Here is a 24,547-nt window from a genome sequence, read left to right on the forward strand (position 1 = left end):
TGAAAACGACGTCGTTTAGAAGCAAAGATATCTGTACAACAATAATAATATTCATTTATTTTTCACTTTGTCTCGACGTCACGTTGCTGTGACTAGTATTAAAATAATATTACTTAATCCGACGGGGAAAAAATCAAACGATTCCCGTGCTAGAGGCATTCGTTTTGTAATACTAAAACACGGTCAAAATTTGTTAGAAATACTGTAATGAAGTAACGGCACATTGGTTAGTAAACATAAAAACAACAATGGAAACATGGGCATTGCAATAAAAAGATAAGACATTTTTATTCAGTGATCATCGTTACATGTATTGATATCCATTTATTTAATACTAATAAAAAGCTTATAAATGTTACTTTAAAAGTTAAATAAACAAAAAAAAAAAATAAAAACGTTTTTTGGAGTCTTTATATTTTTTCGGAACATCTGTCTAAAAAATACCACGTACAACGTTCATGAATATTTGTTTAGATATTTTTCGTTACGCAATTTATTTGATTCAATAAATTATTTATGGATATTTAACATAATGTTGAAGTAGCGAATTGAGAACAGATTTATAATGAAAACTATTTGAGAGAGACATTTTTCCAATTACATAATATTTTTGAAATAACTAAAAAAAAATTTTGCACGCCTGCAACTGTAAAATTTTTTATGGTTGTAACTGCAAAAAAAGAAATATTTTTTACTTATAACATCCTAGTCCGGATTGTTTTGTGAACTTTTTAACGGTTTTAACATTTGTCCAAGGTAACATAAACAAAAATCTCAAAAGCAATTGAAGTTTTAATATGCTTAAAATATTCCTCAGAAACCGTCCCATCTCCTTTAGTCCTTTATAATTACTTCGTTAAGTATAATTTCATGACAAAAATATAAAGCTATAGAAATAATTTTGTTTAAATTTGATTACATTTTAAAACAGCTTTGTGGTTTAAAGATAATTAGTTTTTTCCAATTGCAATAAAATATCTATGAGATAAATTCGAATAAACTATATCGTAATTTATCATTAAGTACAGTGGCGATTAAAAAAAAACTTTAATACCGCATTGGATTTTTTTTTAATAGTGTCGTTATTTTCATAGCTTACGTTAAAATCATTTTAATTTCCCCGTGTCAAATGATTTAGATTTATTACACCTGACCTATTCGGATCTATGGAAAAAACAAAAGTGAAAATAATTTATGGAAGTGTTAATATTTTATCGTTGATTTAAAAAGCTTAGCAGTGATGTACAAAGAATGTGAACACATTTGAACATTTTTTACAATAGGAAAATATTTAGACAACAATATGATTGAATTAATTCAGACGGTATTTAATAAGTAAATTTAAAATATAAAATTAATATCAATATAAATTTTTCAACGAGAATTTATAAAGATTTATTTGTTTAAAACTATCATATTCAATGAGAGTAATGTGCACTTTATTAAAACGAGAAGTATTTGTTTTGCAGTGCTTGTTCAAATAAATTATCACTGCCGTACACAGCTCAAACGTTTATGCATCAATCTTTTGCCATTAAAGATATTAAAGTAGAATCTGCGTATTTATGTAACTATTTGACCAGAATAATACATTGTAAGTTCCCAGGAGATGTTTTAGTACCGGCCATACGTTTTGCACTGGTCCAGTATGACCGTAATGCTATTTGTTCTCGTTAACAACAATGGGAGAAGATTTTACCAGAGATTTTGTAGCTAAGACCACTTCCCTTATGGACACAGATCATGTTCCCCGGTTGGACCCCAGAAATAACAATTCTGATTCACCCTACCCGGCACAATCGATTTTACAATCTTCCACGAAAACATCGAGGGATATTGGCCAGTCATTTGTTCGCAAGTCAAACAGCCGTTCTTTGTAATTAGTCGTCTTCATAGTTTATCTGTGACATATTTTCTACACGCTGGAATTCACATGTCACGAATTAAATACCACCGGACATTACGACGAACATAATCAAGGCACCTTTTATGTTTCCACCAGTAAACGTGGTCCACCCAATACATTCAAGTTGAAAACAGTAGAGTTTTCACTTTTTTCGAAAACACTATCACGAAAAAGTCGAAATCAGAGACAGTAGCGGAAAACCACCAGTTATGCTTTTGACACGTATCGTACACGGATTATAAGCACTACACTGTAAAATAAGTTATTGTTTTTTTTATAGTATAAAGTTTTATTACAGCATTGTACATGTGTTCTTAAGTTTTATTTGAAACTTACTGTTGGGATGTCTTGTTTATTTTCTCATCAGCATTTGATTATTCTCGCTTTCCATTTCAGAACTATTTCAATCGTTAAGTTACTGTTACAATAATATTCCTTAAGAATGATTCTAAATGAAATTAAAGCAATCGTATATTTATTCCCAACTGAATCATTTTCATTTTCCTACGATAAATAATAAACATACCTGTAAAATTTAATGTAGTCGATAATATACTATTTTATTACACAATCAAATACAGTTTAAACGGAAAATTACAGATATCGACTGAAAACTTTATAATGGAACATGTTATCTACATTATTTATACGGCATATCGTATTGAGGATATGTTATGCACTTATATTTATACTTGGAATTATAGGTTCACCTCTACGTGGCGGGTAAGTCGGTCGTTTGCTGTTTATTTTGGTTTTGGCATTTGACATAAAGCAATATTTCGTTTATAATATATGTTCCTTAGTTATTTTTCGCTGGTGGCATTTTTCTTTTGGTACATTCACTGCCCAAGATAATCTTGATTATTGTTAATGTTTCATGAACTACGATATTTAATGTAACAACGAAATATTTATGTGTCATATAATCTTGATGTTAAAACTTGGACGTAAAATTACAAAAACGTCCGAAGAAGTTAAATAGAAAAATTATACGTTTTACAATGATTAAGATTTTATGAGTAATTCGTTTTATTTTCTATCGTGTTGAATGTTTTACTAAATACTAAATAACTTGTGAATTGCTCCATTAATACAAGCCATATTTTTGGATAATTTGCCATAAAGTTAAAATTAAAGCACATTGAAATCATGTATTAACTTTCTATTCAGAACCTGTTTTTACCAAATTTTACTGTTATTTATTAAACAATTTCGTCAATTTTAGTAAATTTACTAGGAAATAAAATGTGAACACGTTCATTTGTTTTATTAGTGTTAATAGATATGATATTTTAACTATTGATAGGATACTAATAGAACTCTACGGTTATTTATAAACATCTTTGTACTAAATTCTCCAGTAAATAAAACATAAATAATTAATTTACAAGTAAATTAACTTTTAATGTATTTATAAAAAAAAATCAACATGAATTTAAATACTCATCAAATGTTATAAATGGTCTCATTTGTTATATAATTTATAAAATTGTATCTTTAAAATTCTAAGTACCAATCATAATCATAACCGTTAGTGTTTTTTTTTTATTTATTGTTATTTCCTAATTATTTATTTTACACACTATAAATGAATGACATTTCTTCAATAAAAATAGTTATCATTAGTTGGACATTATTTTTTTATATAATTATTATTATATAAACGTAGTTTTTAAATTATTATAAATTATTTATTGTAAATGCACTCGCTTACCTTTTGGCATAATAAATATTAATATTATTTTCAAACAAAGAAAACTTATGACTGATCAATAACAAATGGTGATAAGACGGACCTAACTACCGGACAAAAGTACCACCGTCGGTACGTTAAAATTAGATCATTATCTAATAAATATGCTAGTGAATTACTTATGTTACTTTTAAAAAAGAAATAAGTTGACACTCNGAAATAAGTTGACACTCTTATAAGGGATAACCATAAAAAATACTTAATGATTGACGAATTGAGAAAAACACGTAACAAAAAATTATCAATATTATTTTTATTTTCGATTAATTAAGTGGTTCGTGATAAATAAATAACCTTCTATTAATTTTAAAGACACATAAAATCGTTTCTAGTCAATACATGAATAATAAAATGATTAATGTTTGCCTTATCTCAACGACTTTCACAATACAAGTTTTAAAGAAATTATTACTATATAATACGTAATAATAATTATTCCATAGTTATAATTTCTATATTTTAATAATATTAATGTATAGAAATTATTAAGAACCAGTAGCAAATTTACCACTTCTAAGTACTCTAGCATTTGTCTGTGGTTCGAATATATACCCAGATTCCAATTTATCAAAACGGTTTTTGTCACACTAAAATCCTAAGCTTTAACATAAATTTTACTTCTTGGTATAATTACTGTGTTATGTATACACAAAATAAAATTGATGCTCTAAGCATTGCGTCATCAAACAACTGCTATTCTATTTTAAAATTCAGTACAAAACAGAATAGTAGAATTCATTTTCAATTAAATAGCATTAGCTCTAAAATTCTAAAATTATTCGTTTCATTCAATCATCTTACAAATATAATTAGTAAGTTTTTTTGTAGAGTCAAGTGTGCTTTAAACTAATATATTGTTGAATAATCATGCTATTTTACTATCAAGTTTAGTCAACTATATCGATGTCCTATACATAGTAAATATATTTAGACAGTCAAATCAAATTTCCGTAAATAATTATCAATTTTTTTCATTAACAAAAAATAATAATTCAAAATATGAAAAAATGTTTTCTTTTAATATATATTCGTCAAAAATATATCAATACTATTTGTTTTTATAAAAAAATAATTAGTTATTTCAATTTATTTATGATCAAAATGCATATTTATAAATAATATAAAAAAGTAACAAAAAGAAATGCTGATTGTATTTTCGTAAACTAAACTTAATGATAGCAAAGTATTAAATTGTGTATTCTGAAATTCAAAAAAGGCTACTTTTATTTTAAAAGATACTTTTGATATTTTACCTTATAATAAAATAAATTATGATAACAACAATTAAATCAAAATAATTAAGCGCTTTAACAATACATTGTATTAGAGGTCAAACATATGAATCATTTTTGTTAACATAGGATTATAATTTGAAAATATTACTTAGTACATATGCAGTCTTAGGTTGCTTGTAATTAAATTGAACCATCAAAAGCTAGGAGAAAAAAAATTTTTTTTTTTTAAAAAAAAAAATCATAAATATCAATTAATTAATTATTTACATGTACATTTATAAAAAAGTAGCAAAATGAAAGTCTGATTGCTTTTTCGAAAATTAAACTTAATGATAGCAAAGTATTAAGTTGTGTATTCTGAAATTCGAAAATAGCAACTTTTACACTCGTAGAGAAAGCAACGTTGGTGTCTAGGAAACAGTTAACTACTTAGTATTGAAGTGAACATTTTTTACAGATTTCCATCCTTGAGATTCTAAAATGTGGTTATTTTATCTCACATTCTTCCGCGTATTTAGAAGATAAATACGTGAAAAATAAATTTGTTAAAAAAACAAATAATAAACGTATAATCAACAATTAAATTTTTTAATTTTATTCAAAATTCATGTACAATGTAAATTTTAAAAATAATTTGCCTTGAGGACAAATTATTTTTAATACAAATTAAATTTTTAATTGTTTAATTGTTTTTACTATATTGCCATAAATAATAAAAAGAAGTCCAGTATGACATGAAAACGAAATAAAATTATAATTGCTAAATATCTATTACACTGTCATTTGTTTATACTCAGTATTATGGCGAAATATAGTGAAAACATGAAAATTAACGTTTTGAAATAAATTTTTAACATTATTGAAATAAGTTTGTAGAGTTAAATAATTTTCATTGATTATATGTTCTAAATATTCTCCATTTTTTAATTTGTCAGTAAAAGTCTCTTTCAGTTTATAATCTTGTAATTCATAAAACTCCTTACGATTCTCAGTAAACTGATTTGTAGCCATACGGTGAATTCCATTAATTTGTGTGCTAATTATTTCAAAAGTTTTTTTTATCTTATAATCTTTAGTTTGATTTAAAAATGTATTAATTAATTGGAAATCATTATGCGAATCTTCAAAAACATTTAAATCAAAAAATTTTATGAATTCATTTACTAACGTCACCATTGAGAACCAGAGGATACTCCATTTTTTAACATTCATGTTATACGAACATTCCACATTAGCAGCATATGCTGATGTGTGTACTATTAAATGAATATAAAGAGATAATTGTACAGCATCCATTAAGATTCTTCTGAATTTAAATAAGTCTAAATATATCGAATTATGATCAATCCATTTATTTATAGCAACATGATAACTATCGAATAAACCATCTTCGAATTTTGTCTTCCAAATAATAAATGAACAATTTGTAAAAAGTGTTTTTACAGATTCTTTTTCTGGAAAGATATCATATAAAAACAAATTTTGTGGTGTATAATAATTAACTGTTGCATTATTACAATTTCCAAATTTTGATTNGTGGTGTATAATAATTAACTGTTTCATTATTACAATTTCCAAATTTTGATTGAATATTATGTTTAAGGGATTCCAATTTTGAGGGAATTTTGTTAATCGATTCAATGTCATTATTCAAATAATTTATAAAATAACTATCTTTATTTTTTTCAAATGTTTTTTGATTAAAATATAGTCCTTGTCTAATGTTTATGATCTCATAAAAAATGCGATCAGCTTTACGTTCCATTAATATTTGATTTTCAGATAAATTTAAATTTTCTAGAGGCTTATAAAATTTGTCAACTGAATTTGAAAGTAAACTAAGTTGCCATAACCACCCAATTTGGTGATTGGTTGATATACTCAATATGTGTGCGATTAGCTTACCAAACTCGTTTAAATAGGAAATAAAAAGTGCATTGTCTGCTGTCTTGTTATTTGCTATCCAATTTTGAAATATTTCTAAAATATTCTTGATTTTCTTTGCAATATCTTTCGGAATTGGAGTACTATCCGCATTGATCCCGTATTCAAAGAGAGTGATACTAAATAAAAAAATTAATCCCACATTCGCTATTTTCATGATTGTAATAGATATTACCTGATTCAATTAAATTTCTTTTTTCTTTTTGTAATTAATCTGCCAAATAAACTTTTGAAAGGAAACTAAATATAATAGTTTCGCACTCTTCTGTTAAATAAAATTTACAATAGGCATCAATGAGTTTATAAATTGTTGCAAATGAATTCTTAATTAAACATACTACTAAAAGTGACATATTTTTCTCAAAATAAAATTGTCGACAAACATTTGAAAATAAAATGATTAATGTATTGGGGTGTTATTTCATTGTGTGATAAATCAAAGTTTTAAGTCATTACTTATGTTTATAATAAAATCTAAATTTAATGAACACTAAAAATTTTTTTAAGTAAATAAAAATCATGTATTTTTAATTTAGATTTAAAGTAATCAATTACATAGGTAAAAAAAATGTTAAAGAAACAGTAATATTTAAAAAATTTGTAATTATTTCACCAAAATATATATCTAATAAGATCAATAAAATGTATAGGGCCTTTTAGTTTCCTCTTTTTAGATGCTACTGTAAATATCTATTGATAACACACATTTATCATACAATATTTTAGCTCATAGGAATCATTGTAATTTTTCATTGTTTGAATAAAATCTGTGTTTTAGTTGATGTGAATTGCTTGATAACTTGCTTGATATATTTTTCTCAAAATAAAATTGTCGACAAATATTTGGAAATAAAAAGATTATTGTATTGGGGTGTTAATTCATTGTATGATAAATCAAAGTTTGGGTTCCTAAAACTTGGCTACTTTACTTCATATTCTTCCACGTATTAGAAGATAAATGCGTGGAAAATAAATTTGTATTGTAAATTATCGTTTTAATATATTTGTAAGACTGATTAGACAATTTCTTATGTTTTAAATTAATTGTTGCTTAAAAGTACTTATATAATAACCTTTAGAATAAATTTGTGTTTTGATAAATGATAAAAACAACCCAACCAACCAACCTATGTGACAGGAGCTGTGTATAATATAAACGATAAAAAAAAATACATTATAATAATGTGTTCAAATTCTGAATACAAGAAAAAAAAGTGTAATTATTTATAGGTGTGTAGACCTGTAGCGTAGTTTATATGTTGCCTGGGGGGCTACAGCCTTCCTAAAAACAATCTGAGCTTTCGTAAATAAAGTTAGTTTTTTTTGGCGAGAGGGTGATAAAGTAATGTGCTAAAGTTTCCCATTAGGCTTATTATTGAATATTATAAAATAGTCCTCACAGGCAAATTTTTCAAGTTACTCACATATGTAAATCAGTCACGTAGTCAGGAGGTACTGAGAAATATTGTTTGCTTTATAACCATCTTAAAATATAATGTTCAATACTTAATTCGACATTCGCGTAAATTTCAGGGAGGGAAAGGTGCACTCCATTTTTGGTAACGCCACTGTAGTAAATAATTCTTAGAATTTTTTTCTAAATTAGTAATTCTGTTAAAAATCCACAGTATGGGTTATTAAATTAAATTCTTATTATTAGTTTTTTTCTCGAGCATTGTCGTAGAATCATATTTTTTAAAATACAAATAATTAAGTAATCATTAAATTACCTACAAATTATACAATGCATAAATTGTATTTTGACAAATTATTTTTATTATAATTTTGAAAGTTTTATTGCACTTTAAAGCATACTAATAGTTTTAAATTGTAATGGTTAAAAATGTTAGGTTTATTGGGTAATCTAATTAGTTAATTGATTCATAAAAAACTATTAATACAGAGTAAAATTTAAATAAAATATATTAAAAATATTTTACACATATTATGAGTATGTATTTAACGTTGATAATGGTATCATTGTTTCAAAAGTAAGTTTCCGCGATTTTTTAGTAATTTTTTATGGCTTTTTGGGTTAAATATTTTTAATAGTTTTTAGTTTTGAATAAATATTTTGAATATAATTTTAATATTGAATAATATTAGCCACATGTGATCAATTTTTAGTATATAGAGTCGAATAATCAGATAATTTAAAATCATTGTGGGGGGGAGGGGGGGCGAATCCCCTAAGTTAGTTAGTTAAGTATTTGAATCGCGTAGCTGATAAAAATTCTTAAATTATATCACGTTACAAGTTATCGCTGTTTTAAGACTTGGGGTAAGCTGCGGGTACTACTTTATTTATCACTAGAAATTTCGCGATCTCACTCATATATCCTCTGTCTAGATATAAAAATATTAATGGCCTATAATACTTAACATAAGCTTAAAAATTGTACTATTTATGTATTCCACAATTAAGAGCAGGTAATTTTCTGACTTCTTAATGATTTTTAGATATTTTATTGTGGTAATATCCACGCATATTACTTTTGAATAATTCTTATAATATTTGGATGTAAATTATAAGAAAAGTGCAATGTCATAAAAAATTGTATTATGTACCAAACTGATATCATATAAATGCTTTGCAGTTTAAACATACATTATTTCATGTAATAGTTATCTAAGTCATGATTACTGTGTAATAAATTATAAAATGGTAATCATTGTTATATTTAGTATATTAGTACAGCTATATTGATTTTTTTTCAGTATATGTTAAGAAAATTATTACAGATTCGAAAAATATTATGAGAATCCCTTTGAATCATTAATTGAATTTAAACTTTATAAGGTCAAAGTTTAGGTTTGGTTAAGGTTTTAAAAGCGATTTCAAAACTTTGGGTTTGTCGCGGTCGTATCACACCTCCGGTTTTACCACTGGTTGGAGATCGCGTCGATTCCTATTTTAGTCTGACAGGTTTCGCCATGCGGAGTGACCAACTGCCACCGTGAACGGTCACCCTGACGCCGACTTTATTATCTTTTTCAAACTGTCACGTTGATATTTTTCTTCGGCAAATTTTGGAATATAAATTTACTTAGATATTGTGATATTGATATAATTACTTTGTTATTATTATTGTTCAATAATATTATCGTGTAATTAACACACTTTGTAATATTATATTCACTTACAGTATTAATTACTTGCTAATTAATTGCCCAGAACACAATAGGATTTATATTATTAACCTTACAATTTCTTGATAAAAATTCAATTTAAGTCAACTAGCTTAATAGGTATGGTAAAAGTTTTCGGAAAAGAAAAATTGTTTCGTTTCCTAGCCCTGGCAAAATATTTAAAAAAGAAAACCGACTTGATGACCCCCGAAGGTATTCTCCTGGACGTTTTTTTTTCATTAATTAAGCTAGTTCAATTAATTATAATTAAATTATTTTATTTTTTGAAAGGTTCCAAATTTCATAAAAAAATCGAATTAATCGATGATGATTAACCATGATGATCAGGGATGACCTTATACAAAGCCGTTGCCCGTACCTTGTAATCGAATGTGAAATAATATGAAATGAAACCTTTCATAGCGCATTGAAAAATGCAAAAAGATGGTCGCCAATCCACTGAGCGAGACAATGTACTGTCGGACAGTAAGATTTTACGAAAAATTAAATAATGTACATTAAAAGCAATGTAAGATAAAAAAAATTTAAAAGTAATAAAGGTTGTATTTGATGTCTGTTGAGTCGTTGATAGTTGATGTACACCAAAACCTCGTGAAAGTTGTCACATATCCATGATGATCAGAGATGACTTTATACAAGGCCGCACAGTGAGACCAAACGCTGATTTAGCCGGCCAAAAGTATCATTTTTAAATCAACTAATAAAATTTTTATTTATTTATCAGTTTTATTATTGTTGTTTAAAAGCTGATAAAGTTGATCGAACTGATAAAACCAATGAAATGATTAAAATTAAAATTTTTACAAAAATACACGTTTATTTTAGAGAAATTCTATATGCAGGGCTCAAATGCAATCTGACGCAAATTTTTTTTTTTTTTAATTGTAGCTTAAGAGTTCTTCTACAACATGCATGTATTGGTGTAATCGTAATATTGCGTAATTTTGAGTTAAACTTTTTAAAAAACAATGTAAAATAAGTATTTGCATTTNCAATCTGACGCAAATTTTTGTTTTTTTTAATTGTAGCTTAAGAGTTCTTCTACAACATGCATGTATTGGTGTAATCGTAATATTGCGTAATTTTGAGTTAAACTTTTTAAAAAACAATGTTAAATAAGTATTTGCATTTTTTTGTGTGTAAAAAATTTTAATTAAGCAGGGAAAAATGATTGAAGAAATAATTAAAATTCTAGAAAAAAAAACAAAAAAATACAGTGTTATGATATTTAAATAGCACTCAACCATTACTGTATCAATTTTTGGCCTTGAATTTTTGTACATGACCTTATAAGGATAAAATAAAAAAAATTTTTATTAGTTGATTTAAAAATGGTACTTTTGGCCGGTTAAATCAGCGTTTGGTCCCACTGTGGGCCGTTGTCCGTACCTGATAAACTAGGGGAATTGATTTATGAAAGTTAAATGATTTTGGACTAAATTTCTATTATTATTTTACTGTTTTGAATACAGGAGCCACTCATTTTCTATGGTGTAACATAAACTAATTTAACTTAATTCAGTTTATGAGGTTATGCTACAACTTTTAATACGTATCCATCAACAAAAATAAAGATTACTTTGTGCAAGCAATGATTACAATAAAATTATAGTAGTATTCGATTATTTTATATATACTATACTACGTGTAGAGTTGAGTTTTCTAAGAAATTGATTCTTTAGTATTACATTTTGTCTTACAAACCAATAGACTGTGCTATTAGTAATATAGTTAAGGGCCGATTTGAATCTATTACTATTATCTCTCAATAAGTGTGTCGTAAATTATTATTGCTATCTTACAAGTTATATCATGGTCAATAAAAATTAGTTTATATTAAAAATATTGACTTCTGAATTGAAAATAGTAAAATAATAATAGAAATTTAATCCAAAATCAATTAACTTTTACAAGCTGTAACAGACGAACGATTGATCGGAAAAAAATTATAAGATCAAAGTTGTTTGAATTTTTATTTTAAATCATAATATCAAATTCAAAATAGGGTTTCCATTTAATAAAATTCAAGTTATTTTTTTTTTAACCTAAAAGGTATGAAAAAATTTATGTTTTTACTACATATTATTGTAGAGTTTTTTGAATTAATCAATATTTTCCTTACCAAAAATTAAAAATTTTCAATAGTAACCGAGGAAATGTGTGTCTTATCCTTAATGAATCACACTATATATCATAAAACGACAATTTAAGTAGTGAGTAGTGCAAATGACGTTCAAGATAGGAAAGGAGCGAAGTGAGTGTACGCACAAATGCCTTCCGTGAACCGGTCCCAAGTAGTACACAGCTGACTATCTCGAATGCACACAAACACAAGTAAATCACAACACCTTATAGTGATTATTAAAATGATAAACGCCGTCGCAATACGATTTGGCTCAACCAAATTAATTTAGGATACATATATATATATATAAATATACCAAAAGGAAGAGATACCTTTTGTCACGTTACATTTTATAAATTATTCTATACAGAAATTTGATATACAAATAATGAAAATACCAACTTTTCCCATTTCTTTTGTTTCAAAATATTTCCTCAGTATTTTAGACTTATAATTTTTATTCGTGACGTCTTTTTTAGCTATTACAATAATTGTAATAGATAACTGTAATTATTAAAATATTTTTATTTATTCATTCAAGATCTAGTTAAGCCTTGCGCCGTAAAACAAAAATATTATATTGTTATTGTAAAAAAAAAATTGAAGTGAGTTTTAAAACAAATATATCAGTTCATTTAAATTATTATCAAACATTTTGCTATTATTATTATTTGGTATATTTTTTTATTCCAAGAAATAATCTTGTGCCAAGCGTTAACACGTCTTTCTGCTTTATATATACCTAACCATACCTGAAAACATATATGCAATAGCATATATGTATACAGCTAGATCCATTAATCATAAACCTCTCAATTACTCATAAAATAAAAACTAAAATAAAATAAAATATTGAAAAAAAATGTTTAGTATTTTTAGTTTCATATATTTTTTGATATTAAAATCTTCTTAATTACTGAAATACTAGTCCAAAATTTGTTATCAATCAATCTGTTTCTTAATTAGTTCAAAATCTAATAAATAAGCTAGTTGATTATGATGCATAATTAACTAGCATAGTTTAGCATGCAAAGCTGAGAAGGTATTAATTTTACCATAATGTGTTTTTTTTTTCGTGTCTGTTGCCACTTTTTCTCAGTTCTCACTGGGCCGATTTCTTTCAAATATACGTTAAAAAATCACAAATCTAGTTGAATATATTACCTTTAAAAATTAAAAAAAATTCCCTCGTTCTCCGTAAATAGGAGAAATTTCCAAAAAAATTACAACTTTAAAAATCAATAATTTTTGAAATTTTTTCAGTTTTTTTTACTTAAAACTGCCATAACTTTTTCAAAAATGAACAAATCAATATAATTTTTTTTATAGATGCATAATGTATTTACCTATTATTTGATATAATTTTTTTATAAATTTGACCCTTTATTTTTTTCACTTTTTTTTTTTTATTATAAACTTTTACGAGAACATGTTTAAAGAACCAAAATAATAGGTTAGAAATGATATTTTGCTATGATTATTTTTAATATATTAAAATAAAAATCAGTAATAATTTGAAAAAAAAAAAATTTTTTTTATATATATTGAAAAACAAAAAAGATACAAGAACTTTTTTATTCACAATTCCTTGTTTTAATCAAACCCAAAATCCTTACAAAATAATTTAACACCATCTTCAACTATTTTTTCGATATAAACATTATTCGGGTTAGAATAATATTTGTTTGTGTCTCCAGCAAGATGNCTTCAACTATTTTTTCGATACAAGCATTATTCGGGTTAGAATAATATTTGTTTGTGTCTCCAGCAAGATGCTTTAAAGGTTTAAAATACTCCTCCATGAATGAATTAAAATTTTGATTTTTGAATTTAGGTCCACACAATATGATGTTAAAAAAATAATCGTTAATCTCTTTATGTTTGTTTTTGACATCTTTTACATAATTTGAGTTTTTATTTTTTAACTTCTCTTGATTTTCATCAAGTAAGAAATCATTTATTTCTTTCTTTTTAATTATGATTTGAGTCAGTAATTGATAAACATAGTTTTTAGATTCTAGATTGTCCAGCGCTTTAGTCATACATTGTAGTAGAGGTTCAGTTATATTGATCACATTTTTTAAATGTTTGAATTAAATTAATAGAATCTCAACATTTTTAATATTTTGTTGAATACATCCATAGGATGTAGAATGGTAAAAAATACATATATTATATAATACTGTTCCATAAAATTTATTTAGTACATTTGTGGCCTTACATTTCTTAATATTTTCATCCAAATCATTAAATGCTTGTTGTAGAATTATTTTATCATTTGTGTTACCAAGTGTATTCATTAATTGTGTCCATCCTTCGTTATTTAGTATTTTATTTATATTGTATGTTAATTTTTTGTCATTCTTCGAATCGGAAAAAGACGAGGAACTACTACAAAGGTACACTTCTATAACAACAAATATCAACCGAACCAAATACATTCTTGAATATTAGAAAATAAATTAACGGCTTTTAATAAGACTTTTTTGAAGTTACAAGCGTTTTACGTATAATGTCTATAAATTGTTATCAATATATATAATTGTTATATGTGTTCACATTATTAGACCATGACGAAAACATATTAGAAATTTAATGTATATTTTTAATACAATATACATTTGTATTGACAAACCATAAACAATATAGTGAATGTTTTATTATTTCGTGATTAATGTTTTTCTCAAAGACTATTTTCATAAATTTGTAAAAAAATAATTTAACTTTTAAATACACTTATCGAAAAACGAATATTATTTTTATAAAAAAAAAAGTTACATTTCTCGTAAAGGAGTGGCGGTGCGTGGGGACGGTTGTGTTGTCAGTGCAATCCAATTAGATTGCCGTCGAGGACGTCTTCGTCGACAACGAGTCCCTCCGTCGGGCGGCGTCACAACATGTCCGGCACTTTGTTGTGTTGGCCGGACTCGAGTGTTAAAATAAAATTTGGGTTACTAAGGTGTAGTGCCCACCTGGTTAATTTACTATTATTGCCTTTCGATTTGTGTAATTAAGTCAACGTGTAGTAACGCGTATTGATCTTAATTTGTCAGTGGCTCATATGATCGCTAAACACTGGCGTTCGACAGCGACACAACGTTTTTCTAATAACGTAAGCGACAATATTCCTTTCGCCTGGCTGGTTGCCGTGCTGAAATGATACCGTCCCACGGTCAGTTCGCTAGCGATGGTTTGCAAACAAAACGTTTTTATGTAATCAAGAGGCGAGTGACGTTGTGAATCGCATATCGCTATTTTGATGTGTTCAAATGCGTTTTGTTGTGTGTCTCTATTCTGTCCGCATAGTTGTTGACGAACTGGCCATACCCATTACATACCCCTAAAAATCTGCGCGAGTCCCTAACATGGCACGTATGTTTAGCAATAGCTAAATAAGTTAATGACGGACAAAAAATAATAAAACACACAGTAAAATATAATTGTTTCTCGCAAGGCTACAGTGACAGGATCCTCGATTTTCATTAAAATTCTAGAAAAACAAAATACATAACAACAAAATCTTACACATTTTTTCGGTTAAGGCCAAAATAATTAATTTCAAAAAAAAAATTAGGGGCAATTGATTCTTAACCACCCCCCTGAAAGTGCCACTATAATTTACAATAACTTTTTAAAAAATTTTTTAAGTAAGTTCATCGATTTATTAAAATTTATTATCTAAATTTTCCGAATTCACACAAAAAACGAACTTTTTTTTTTAACTATGATATCATGTCCACAACAAAGACAAATCAGGACTGAACATTTTTTTTTTAAATTAAATCATGTTTCATTATGTTAACGCTTAGTTTGTTTATATAAAAACTAGCTAGCCGTATGATTGCGGTATATTAATATACTCTAACTGTTAATAGCAAATTAGAAGAGAGATTATAAAAGAGGAACTTCAAGACAAAAAAAAAATTAACCGTATACAAAGTTAAATTATTAGCTTTAAACATTTATTTCAAATAACATACCAATATTGAAATAGAACTGATCTAATAATAGATTAACTTAACAGATTATCTTTATAGTAAACACGAATTTATTTCCTAAGTGTTACAGGACAATAGATTAATTTTACTCACGAAATTGCTCAGAGACACGTAATTACGAATATATTAACAAAAATCCAACAGACTAATCACAGACACATCAAAGTGATAACTATCACATATAATTAATTGTTTCTCCATTTTAAAATCGTCTTAACTACTGAATTATTAATCCAAAAGTTATTATTGATTAATCATTTTCATAATTTATTCAATTTATGTATGTTGTCATTTGCATCTTAAAAAAAATATATATAATGCTATTAAAATTTTTGGACGGTTACTATTATTAGTGTATTTTGAGTTTTTCTAGTGCATATTTGCATTATATTTTAAAGTTTTTAAAAATTCACTTCTTTTACACTAAATCTTATATTGTTCAAAATTTTATATAGAAACAAAGATAATGAATGACATTTTATAAAATACATTTATTTTTAAATAAATAAATCGCATTCCAAACAATTATTATATTATGTGAAATATACATTATTTCATATTCATAAAGCTAAGATTTGTAAAACTAGAAAAAATGAATAAAAATTATAATTTTTGAATAATAATTCACCGTAATAAAATACAGACAAGATATTTCGAAATTTTTCAAAAGTATAGGTAAACGAACTTATATATATTGAAAAACAAAAAAGATTCACTTTTTTTTTTTATTCCCAATTTCTTGTTCAAAATCAAACCCAAAATCCTTGCAAAACATCTGAACACCTTCTTTAACTTTACTTTTCATGTCAACATGATACGGGTCAGGATAATACTTTTTTTCATGATTAGAAAGATTTTTAAATTGATTAATATACTTCTCGACGAATGGTGCATAATCAAAATTATTGATTGGATCTTGTTCGTATACGATATCGAAATGATAGTTTGTAAACTCTTTAAGTTTTTCTAAGACATCGAGTTCATATCTTGAACTTTCCTTTTTTAATTTCTGAAGATTTTCATCAAGTAAAAATTCATCTATTTCTTTGTATTTATTTATGCTACCACGCAGTAAATTATGAACATCGCTTTGAGAATCTAAATAATCCAGCGCTTTAGTCATACATTGTAGTAAAGGATCAAACATATTAATCATTTTTGCTAACTTTTTGAATTCAGTTAATATAAACTCAACATTATGAATTTCTTTTTCAATGCATTCAAAGGAAATACAATGGTAAAATTGGTATATTTCAATTTGTAATGTTCCATAGAGTTCACTTAGTACATTTGCGGCGTTAAATTTCCTATCATTTTCATTCAAATCATAAAATATTTGATTAATAATATCTTTTTCACTTGTGTTATCAAGTATTTCCCTTAATTCTGACCATCCGGGGTTATTTTGTGTATTTAGTATATTCGTTGTCTTCTTTGGCAAGTGTTTGTCTTTCTTTATACCACAGAAATGCAATAAACTACAACAAAGATGTATTTGTGTGATGACAGATATCAGTCGAATTAAATACATTCTAAATTACTTGACTGTAAATCTAATGTACAAAACTTTTTAATAGTTTCAAGCTTTGAAAGTATAATGTCTGAAAATTTTTACCTGTATATATACATAGACAAATGTATAAACAAAAAAATCGTTGCTTCACATTAAAAACATTATGAAAAACATATTAGTAATTTAAAATGTGTTTTTAATATAATGTACATTTTTATTGACAAATCATAAATAATATAGAAAATGGATTATCATTTCTCGATTATTGTTTTTCTCAAATCCTAATTTTTTAAATTTGCAAATATAAATATACTTTAGAATGAACACGATGAATAATATCTTTTTCACTTGTGTTATCAAGTATTTCCCTTAATTTTGTCCATTCGAGGTAATTTCTTATATTTAGTATATTTGTTGTCTTGTTTTTTAAGTTTTTGTCAGAGAATCGCAAGTAACTACAACTAAGATGTATTTGTGTGATGACAAGTATCAGCCGAATTAAATACATTTTTAATAATTAGAAAGTAGATATTATGTATAAAACTTTTTAATAGTTTTAAGCTTTGAAATTATAATGTCTAAAAATTTTTACCAGTATATATACATAGAAAAATGTATAAACACAAAAATCGTTTCATGTGTTTACATTTAAAATATGATTACAAAACAATATTAAAAATTTAGAATATATTTTGAATATAATATACATTTATATTAACAAATCATTAATAGTATAGTAAATGTTTTATAATTTCTTGATTATTGTTTTTCTCGAAAACTATTTTTATAAATTTGTAAAAAATAATTTAACATATAATTACAATTATTGAAAAAAGAATATTATTTTTATAAACAAAAAAAAAACTATTTATCTCGGGAACGAGTGGCGATGCGTGGGTTGGTTGTGTGATATTTATCACATATAATAAATTAGGATGAAAATATTCAACTGTACTGTGACGAAAATTGAATTCTTAAAAAATATATGTTACCTTAACTATAATATCAAATGTATTTTCTAAAACAATGTTTACCAGAACACAATTGTATGAGAATAATCAAACCTATATCTAATGATTGAATTGAGGACAAGCATAATAGACATACAATAATATAAAGATTATGTAGTAAAAAGTATAAAAATAAAAATAAAATAAAAAAAAACCAACTAACCTTAGCATTTTTAATACAACGGCCGGCCGCTGATAAATGGCCTAACTGGCAAATAGAGCGGAGGTGCTGCCAACCCAAAACATTAAAGTCGCCAAACAAGTACGATTTGAATTTAGCATTCGGCACGAAAACATAGGTTTTAATTTAATATTTATTTAAAAGTGTCGAGATTTCCGAAACGTTTTCAAAAATTAAGTTTTTATACTTGTGTTTCAAGTTTTGAATAACCTCTGTATAAGGGAAAACGGTCCGTTTTTAAAAAAAAAGATATGTCGGATTAAAGAGATAAAATGAAAAATATATTTCAAAATTGATTTGATCAGTACTACTTGTCAGCGGTGGCTCGTGGGTGCTGGTGATGGGAGTGCGACTTTAAATATAATACCGTTAGTTAGAGGTATGAAAAAATGTCAAATTAAATATAATAAAATAAAACACAATATACATATTATTATTTTAAAGGTCACAGTAGAAAGTAGAAATGAGAATAATAATAATAATAGTGATTATACTAATATTGTAAACGATAACGAAGAGCGCACACGTATTAATTGTAAACATAAATTACCCTTAATAATAATATACTAATATTTTACTGAATGGACGACGCTACCGATCGTCCAAAACCGGTAAACCCATAAGATTGTAGATAAACCGTCCCCGTACGCACACGATTGAGGGCCTTGTTCATAATACGTACGTTTCAAAATAGTGTTCCGACGACGCTGTTGGTCGTCCAAACACTGCTCGTATGGGCTGCGCACTCGCATATACTGAGCCAAACAACTCTAAATACATTATAACTAGTGATGGGCATTATCGAATAACTCTATTCGAATTGTTTTTATACAACCGAATAGTGTGTTTTTAGCATAAACTATCGAATAGTTTTAAAAAATATTCAAATGGGCTAGCGAATGGTTTCAAAAAATATTCGATTAGTTCTATCTAAAATTTTTATTAAGTACACTTAATTATAATATGAAGATACTTAATGAATACTTAAAATAAATTATTATATAATTAATAATAGTAAAAAGTACCATTTTATTTATTTTTAGTTTGTGAGTCGTTGGTAAGAACTGATAAATATGGGTCGAAAATTAAAAAGCAGTTCTTTTTTCCGATGATATATTTTCAATTTTATCGGTTGGGTTTGTTCTATGCACAACAGAAGTATTTGTAAATACTAAAGTCTTATTTTACACTTAATACCTTGTATACTGTTCTTAGTCTAGTATTACCTGCTTTTTTATCTTGCAAAGGCATAACACCGATAAAGAAGACAGCGCGTTTTAAATTTTTACGTTTGTAAATTGTGTTTATACCACCGAATATTTTATTTTTATCATAAACTATCAAATATTTTAAAAACTATTCAAATGGAGGTACCGAATAGTTTTAAAAAATATTCGAATAGTTTTTAAATTACTATCGAATAGTTCGATAGTTACTATTCGATATTTCCCATCACTAATTATAACTATTTTACTATTTAAAAATTTGCATTTTTAATAAAAATGTAGGATTAAGAATATACAATTAATTTTAGTAGGGGGTGCTATCGTCTCGTCGTCCAAGCCACGAGTCGCCACTGCTATTTGTTTAAAATGTATAATAATCATCAACATTTGGATTACTCTAAAAAATAACTAAAAATTACTCTAATAATGACAAATTTTCCTGTAAATTAGACTTATTAGTTAGGCGTTCATAAATGCAATGTTACAATAGTCAAGAATGTTAGAGTTATACAATTATTTTATACTTTATGTACTGTTTTAAAATCATGGAACATATTTTTTTTTTGTATTAATGAAGCATATAAATAATAAACATAAAACAAAATAATTGATACAATTATATTTCGAGTACGTACAAATAATTATTACATTATATACAGTAGTTGGATTTATAGGTTATATTTTTAAGTACAGTCGAAAGTTGTTTGTGCAGTTGGGCAATTTTTTTGCGAAGCGAATAACAAATTTTTCGGTATAATAAAATTACTAAAATTATAAATAAAGCAAGCTACAAAAATATTACTAGAAATATTAATATTTTAATCGACTTTTTTTCTATGATGTTATCGTAATAAGTTATTCAAATTTTGAACATCTGTGATATTACATTCTGAAATGTCTCTGGTTAGACCTGGTAAAAATTTTTAGGTTTTAAATCGAAAAACATTGGTAGAAATTAGCTTTCATTGATCAAAATTTTAAACGCTCACATTATGCTAAGAAAAATATTTTTATCTTAATTATAAGAATTACAATAATTTATCAATAAAAAAATTTGAAAATTGGATATTATTGAGTAATTTTCCAGTATTGGCTAATTTTTAATATTCTATTATATAATAAGATTTTTTTTTACTAAATAATATTCATCTAAAAATACAATAATTGGTAAATCATTTTATTATAACATGAATTTTGGGTGGAAGGAGTCTCTTAGATACTCATACCACTGAGGTAAATAATTGGTGAGATTTTTTTTTCTAAATTATTACTGTTGTCTAATATACCATAGTATGACGTAATAAAGCGCATTCATATTTTTAGTTATTTCTGCAAGTGCTATCATAGTACCATATATTATAAAAAACAAAAATATAGTAATTGTTAAATATATTTACAAATAATATTTGTCAAATTATTTCTATTATGATCGTAAAAAATGTATTATAATTTAATACATACAAATATGGGAGTCGCGGCACAGTGGTGACGTGGCATAGTTGGATCAAGTATAATGATATCTGACAGTAATAAAAATCACTATAAAAAATAACACTTCGATACAAATCTTTAGACAGTGTTTAATTTAAAAAAATTGGTGGATTATTCCAAAAGCTACATGATCTGCTATTTTCTTATTAATATCCTGAATAAAAAAAGGATTATTAAAAAATAATACTTTTCATAAAAAAATTGTGTTGATCCATACACTTTTCAATAAGTTATAGCATTATAAAGTTAAAAATGAAAAAAATAAAATCAAGAATTTTTACACGAAAATAACATTCGGTAGCCATTATCACCACGAAGACAAGTCCAGAGGTCAAATTTTTTTTTTTTATAAAGTATATTACAATATCTTTAATTTAAGATATATATAAAAGTGTCAGACTTTCCAGAACATTTTCAAAAGTCAAGTTGAAAAAGTAAATTTTTTTTGAAAAAGTTGTAATTTTAAATTCCTCCCTGTTGGCAGATTAAGGGTTAAATTTATGAAAAAAATATACCAAATGATAGGTAAAGACATCAAACATCTATAAAAAAAAAATTTAAAGTGATATGTTCATTTTTGAAAAAGTTATGGCACTTTTTAGTAAAAAAAATTAAATAAATTTCGAAAATTAGCGATTTTTAAATTTGTAATTTTTTTGGAAGATTCCTCCATTTACGGGTAACGAGGGAATTTTTTGCAGGTAATGTCTTCGACTAGATACGATTTGTGATCTTTTGATGTATCGTTAAAAGAAATCGGTTCGGTGAGAGATGAGAAAAAGTGGTAACAGACACAAAAAAAAAAAATAAAAAATAATTTAAAATTAATACTGCTTTTGATTATTAATATGTTAAAAATAAAAAAACGACATATTTAACCTATTTTTTTAATCATTTAAAGTTGATTTTTGTGAATGTTTATAATAAAAAAAAAATTTATTTTACAATAACTTTTAGCTCAATTGCAAGTTTAAAATTGACATCATTAAATAGAAAATTCTACATGAATTAAAAATATTGTTTTATTAAGATTAATATGCAGTCAGGAAATTTTATAATTACTATTTATAATAAATTTATCAGAGTAGCTTAATATTTTTTTGCATTTGTATCGTAATAGATAACTTAAATAGAAATAATAGTAATCATTTCCCAGTAACTTTTGGTGTTTAAAAAGATTCTACAATTGAAATATGAACTGAATTAATTTTAATGATTTACTTTAACTAAAATAACCAATAAAACATCGAAACTAAAAAAAAACGCATCATAGTAAAACCAATACCATCTCAGCTTTGCATGGAAGCTAAAATTAAAATACAGTAGTTTAAATTTTTGAATTAAAATTCTTAGGTTTATTAAATAGCTTAATAATTATTTGATATAAAGAGTTTTTCATTAAGGATAAGAATCATTGTTTTGGAAACTATTGAAATTTTTAATTTTTGTATAGTAAAATAGTGTTTTGTTCAAAATATTTTACAATAATATGTAGTAAAAAATTTTTTTTTGCCTTTAGGGATAAATATAATCATACAGTAAACTTATCATTAATAATTCATGTTAATAAACGTATACGTGTACGTATATTCAATACAAGTTTACTATCTTTCTTAATAATTACCATAAAAATAATTTATTGCATATTGAAACAGATTTTGTTATTTTTGTATTATTGTTATTAAAACGAAACTAATAATAAATTTGTATTGTATATCCAGATCTTTGAAGAATTTTAAAACGCAAGCGGTTCATCATATAAAATATAATTTTATTATTAGTAGAATAACCAGATAATTAAAAGCAGATGGGTGTGGAGGTGAAGCTCCAAATTCAGCTATTGCTATCGTTAAAACTATAAATAACACTATAACTATAGTTTAATGTTTTAATCGTGTAGATGCGAAAAAACCTTATATTATGACTTGATACATTCAATGATCTATGTGTAATTGATCAAATGAAATTATAGTTATACATATTCAATTAAAAAAAAAAACAGTTCGGGCAAACTGAATAATTACAATGGGACGAGTCAAATTTGTTATTTATTTAAGTTAAAACCGTTACGCAGGTATCATAAATGAGATTGATTAAAAAAGTCTTGATCCAAGACATATTTTTAATTTTATTTTGTAAAAAAAATAAAACTCAAGTAACAACATAGGCGTAATTTTGGGAGATCTAAAAGAGACTTAGCTGCTAAAATTTGTAATAGCTCTTCAAATAAATTGGAAGAGATTAAGTTAGACCTCTCAAACATTTTTTTCAAATTGCTTTTATATGTAACAACAATTTAAATTGAGAATGAGGAAGGGAATATCTTTTGCGAATAATTTAGGAATAATACAAAATTGATGTTTCGCAGATTTCAATTTTCGAAAATGATAAATTTTGTTGAAATACTGTTACTTTAACTGTTTTTCCCGTTACTTTAACGAGATAAACATACAAAGTGAATAAAAAAACTTAACTTATTGCAGTTAAATATAAAATTATTTCCAAGAGCAGATGGTAAAATTTGAAAAAATAATATAAAATTCTAGGCTCCTGCTAATTGAGGATACATCCCTGACTTTAAGCCCATCGGGATGTCCATACAAATAAATTATAGATTCCGGTAAAAGTGCCCGACCATAAAATCAGTATAACAAAAATATGTCAAACATTTATTTATTAAAATGGTCGACAGTAAAATGTATTAAGTGTACGGTTGATAGTTGGTGCGGAGGTATTCACAATAATATAATAATATGTCAATTTAAACATTTTTAAACACCTTTGGTATCAAAAATATTAAAAAAGAAAATGATTTTAAAAAATGACTGGTCAATAACGACCTTTAGACCAGCGCTTCGAAAGATATCCNAACTTTTAGACCAGCGCTTCGAAAGATATCCCAATTTTCGTAACATAACGGGAAGAGGTGTGCGACCGAGAAATGATTAATGATAAAAACAGAAACATCCGCACTTTACCGCCAGTTTATATTTAAAATGCTAATAAAATTCCAAA

At 25.8% G+C, this 24,547-nt stretch overlaps 1 protein-coding gene across 1 annotated transcript in view; it reads right to left on the reverse strand.

Annotated features, from left to right (window-relative positions):
• LOC126904957 (chaoptin-like) overlaps positions 1 to 24,547 on the reverse strand; it is a 200,470-nt gene that overhangs the window by 42,477 nt on the left and 133,446 nt on the right. The window contains exon 4 of the mRNA XM_050684362.1: positions 2,243 to 2,432. The gene's annotated coding sequence lies outside the window, so the exon portion shown is untranslated. The remainder of the gene's footprint in view (positions 1 to 2,242; positions 2,433 to 24,547) is intronic.

Source organism: Daktulosphaira vitifoliae, unplaced genomic scaffold (genome assembly GCF_025091365.1).
Source record: "Daktulosphaira vitifoliae isolate Bord-2020 unplaced genomic scaffold, ASM2509136v1 Scaffold_4, whole genome shotgun sequence".
Classification (NCBI taxonomy): Eukaryota; Metazoa; Arthropoda; class Insecta; order Hemiptera; family Phylloxeridae; genus Daktulosphaira; species Daktulosphaira vitifoliae.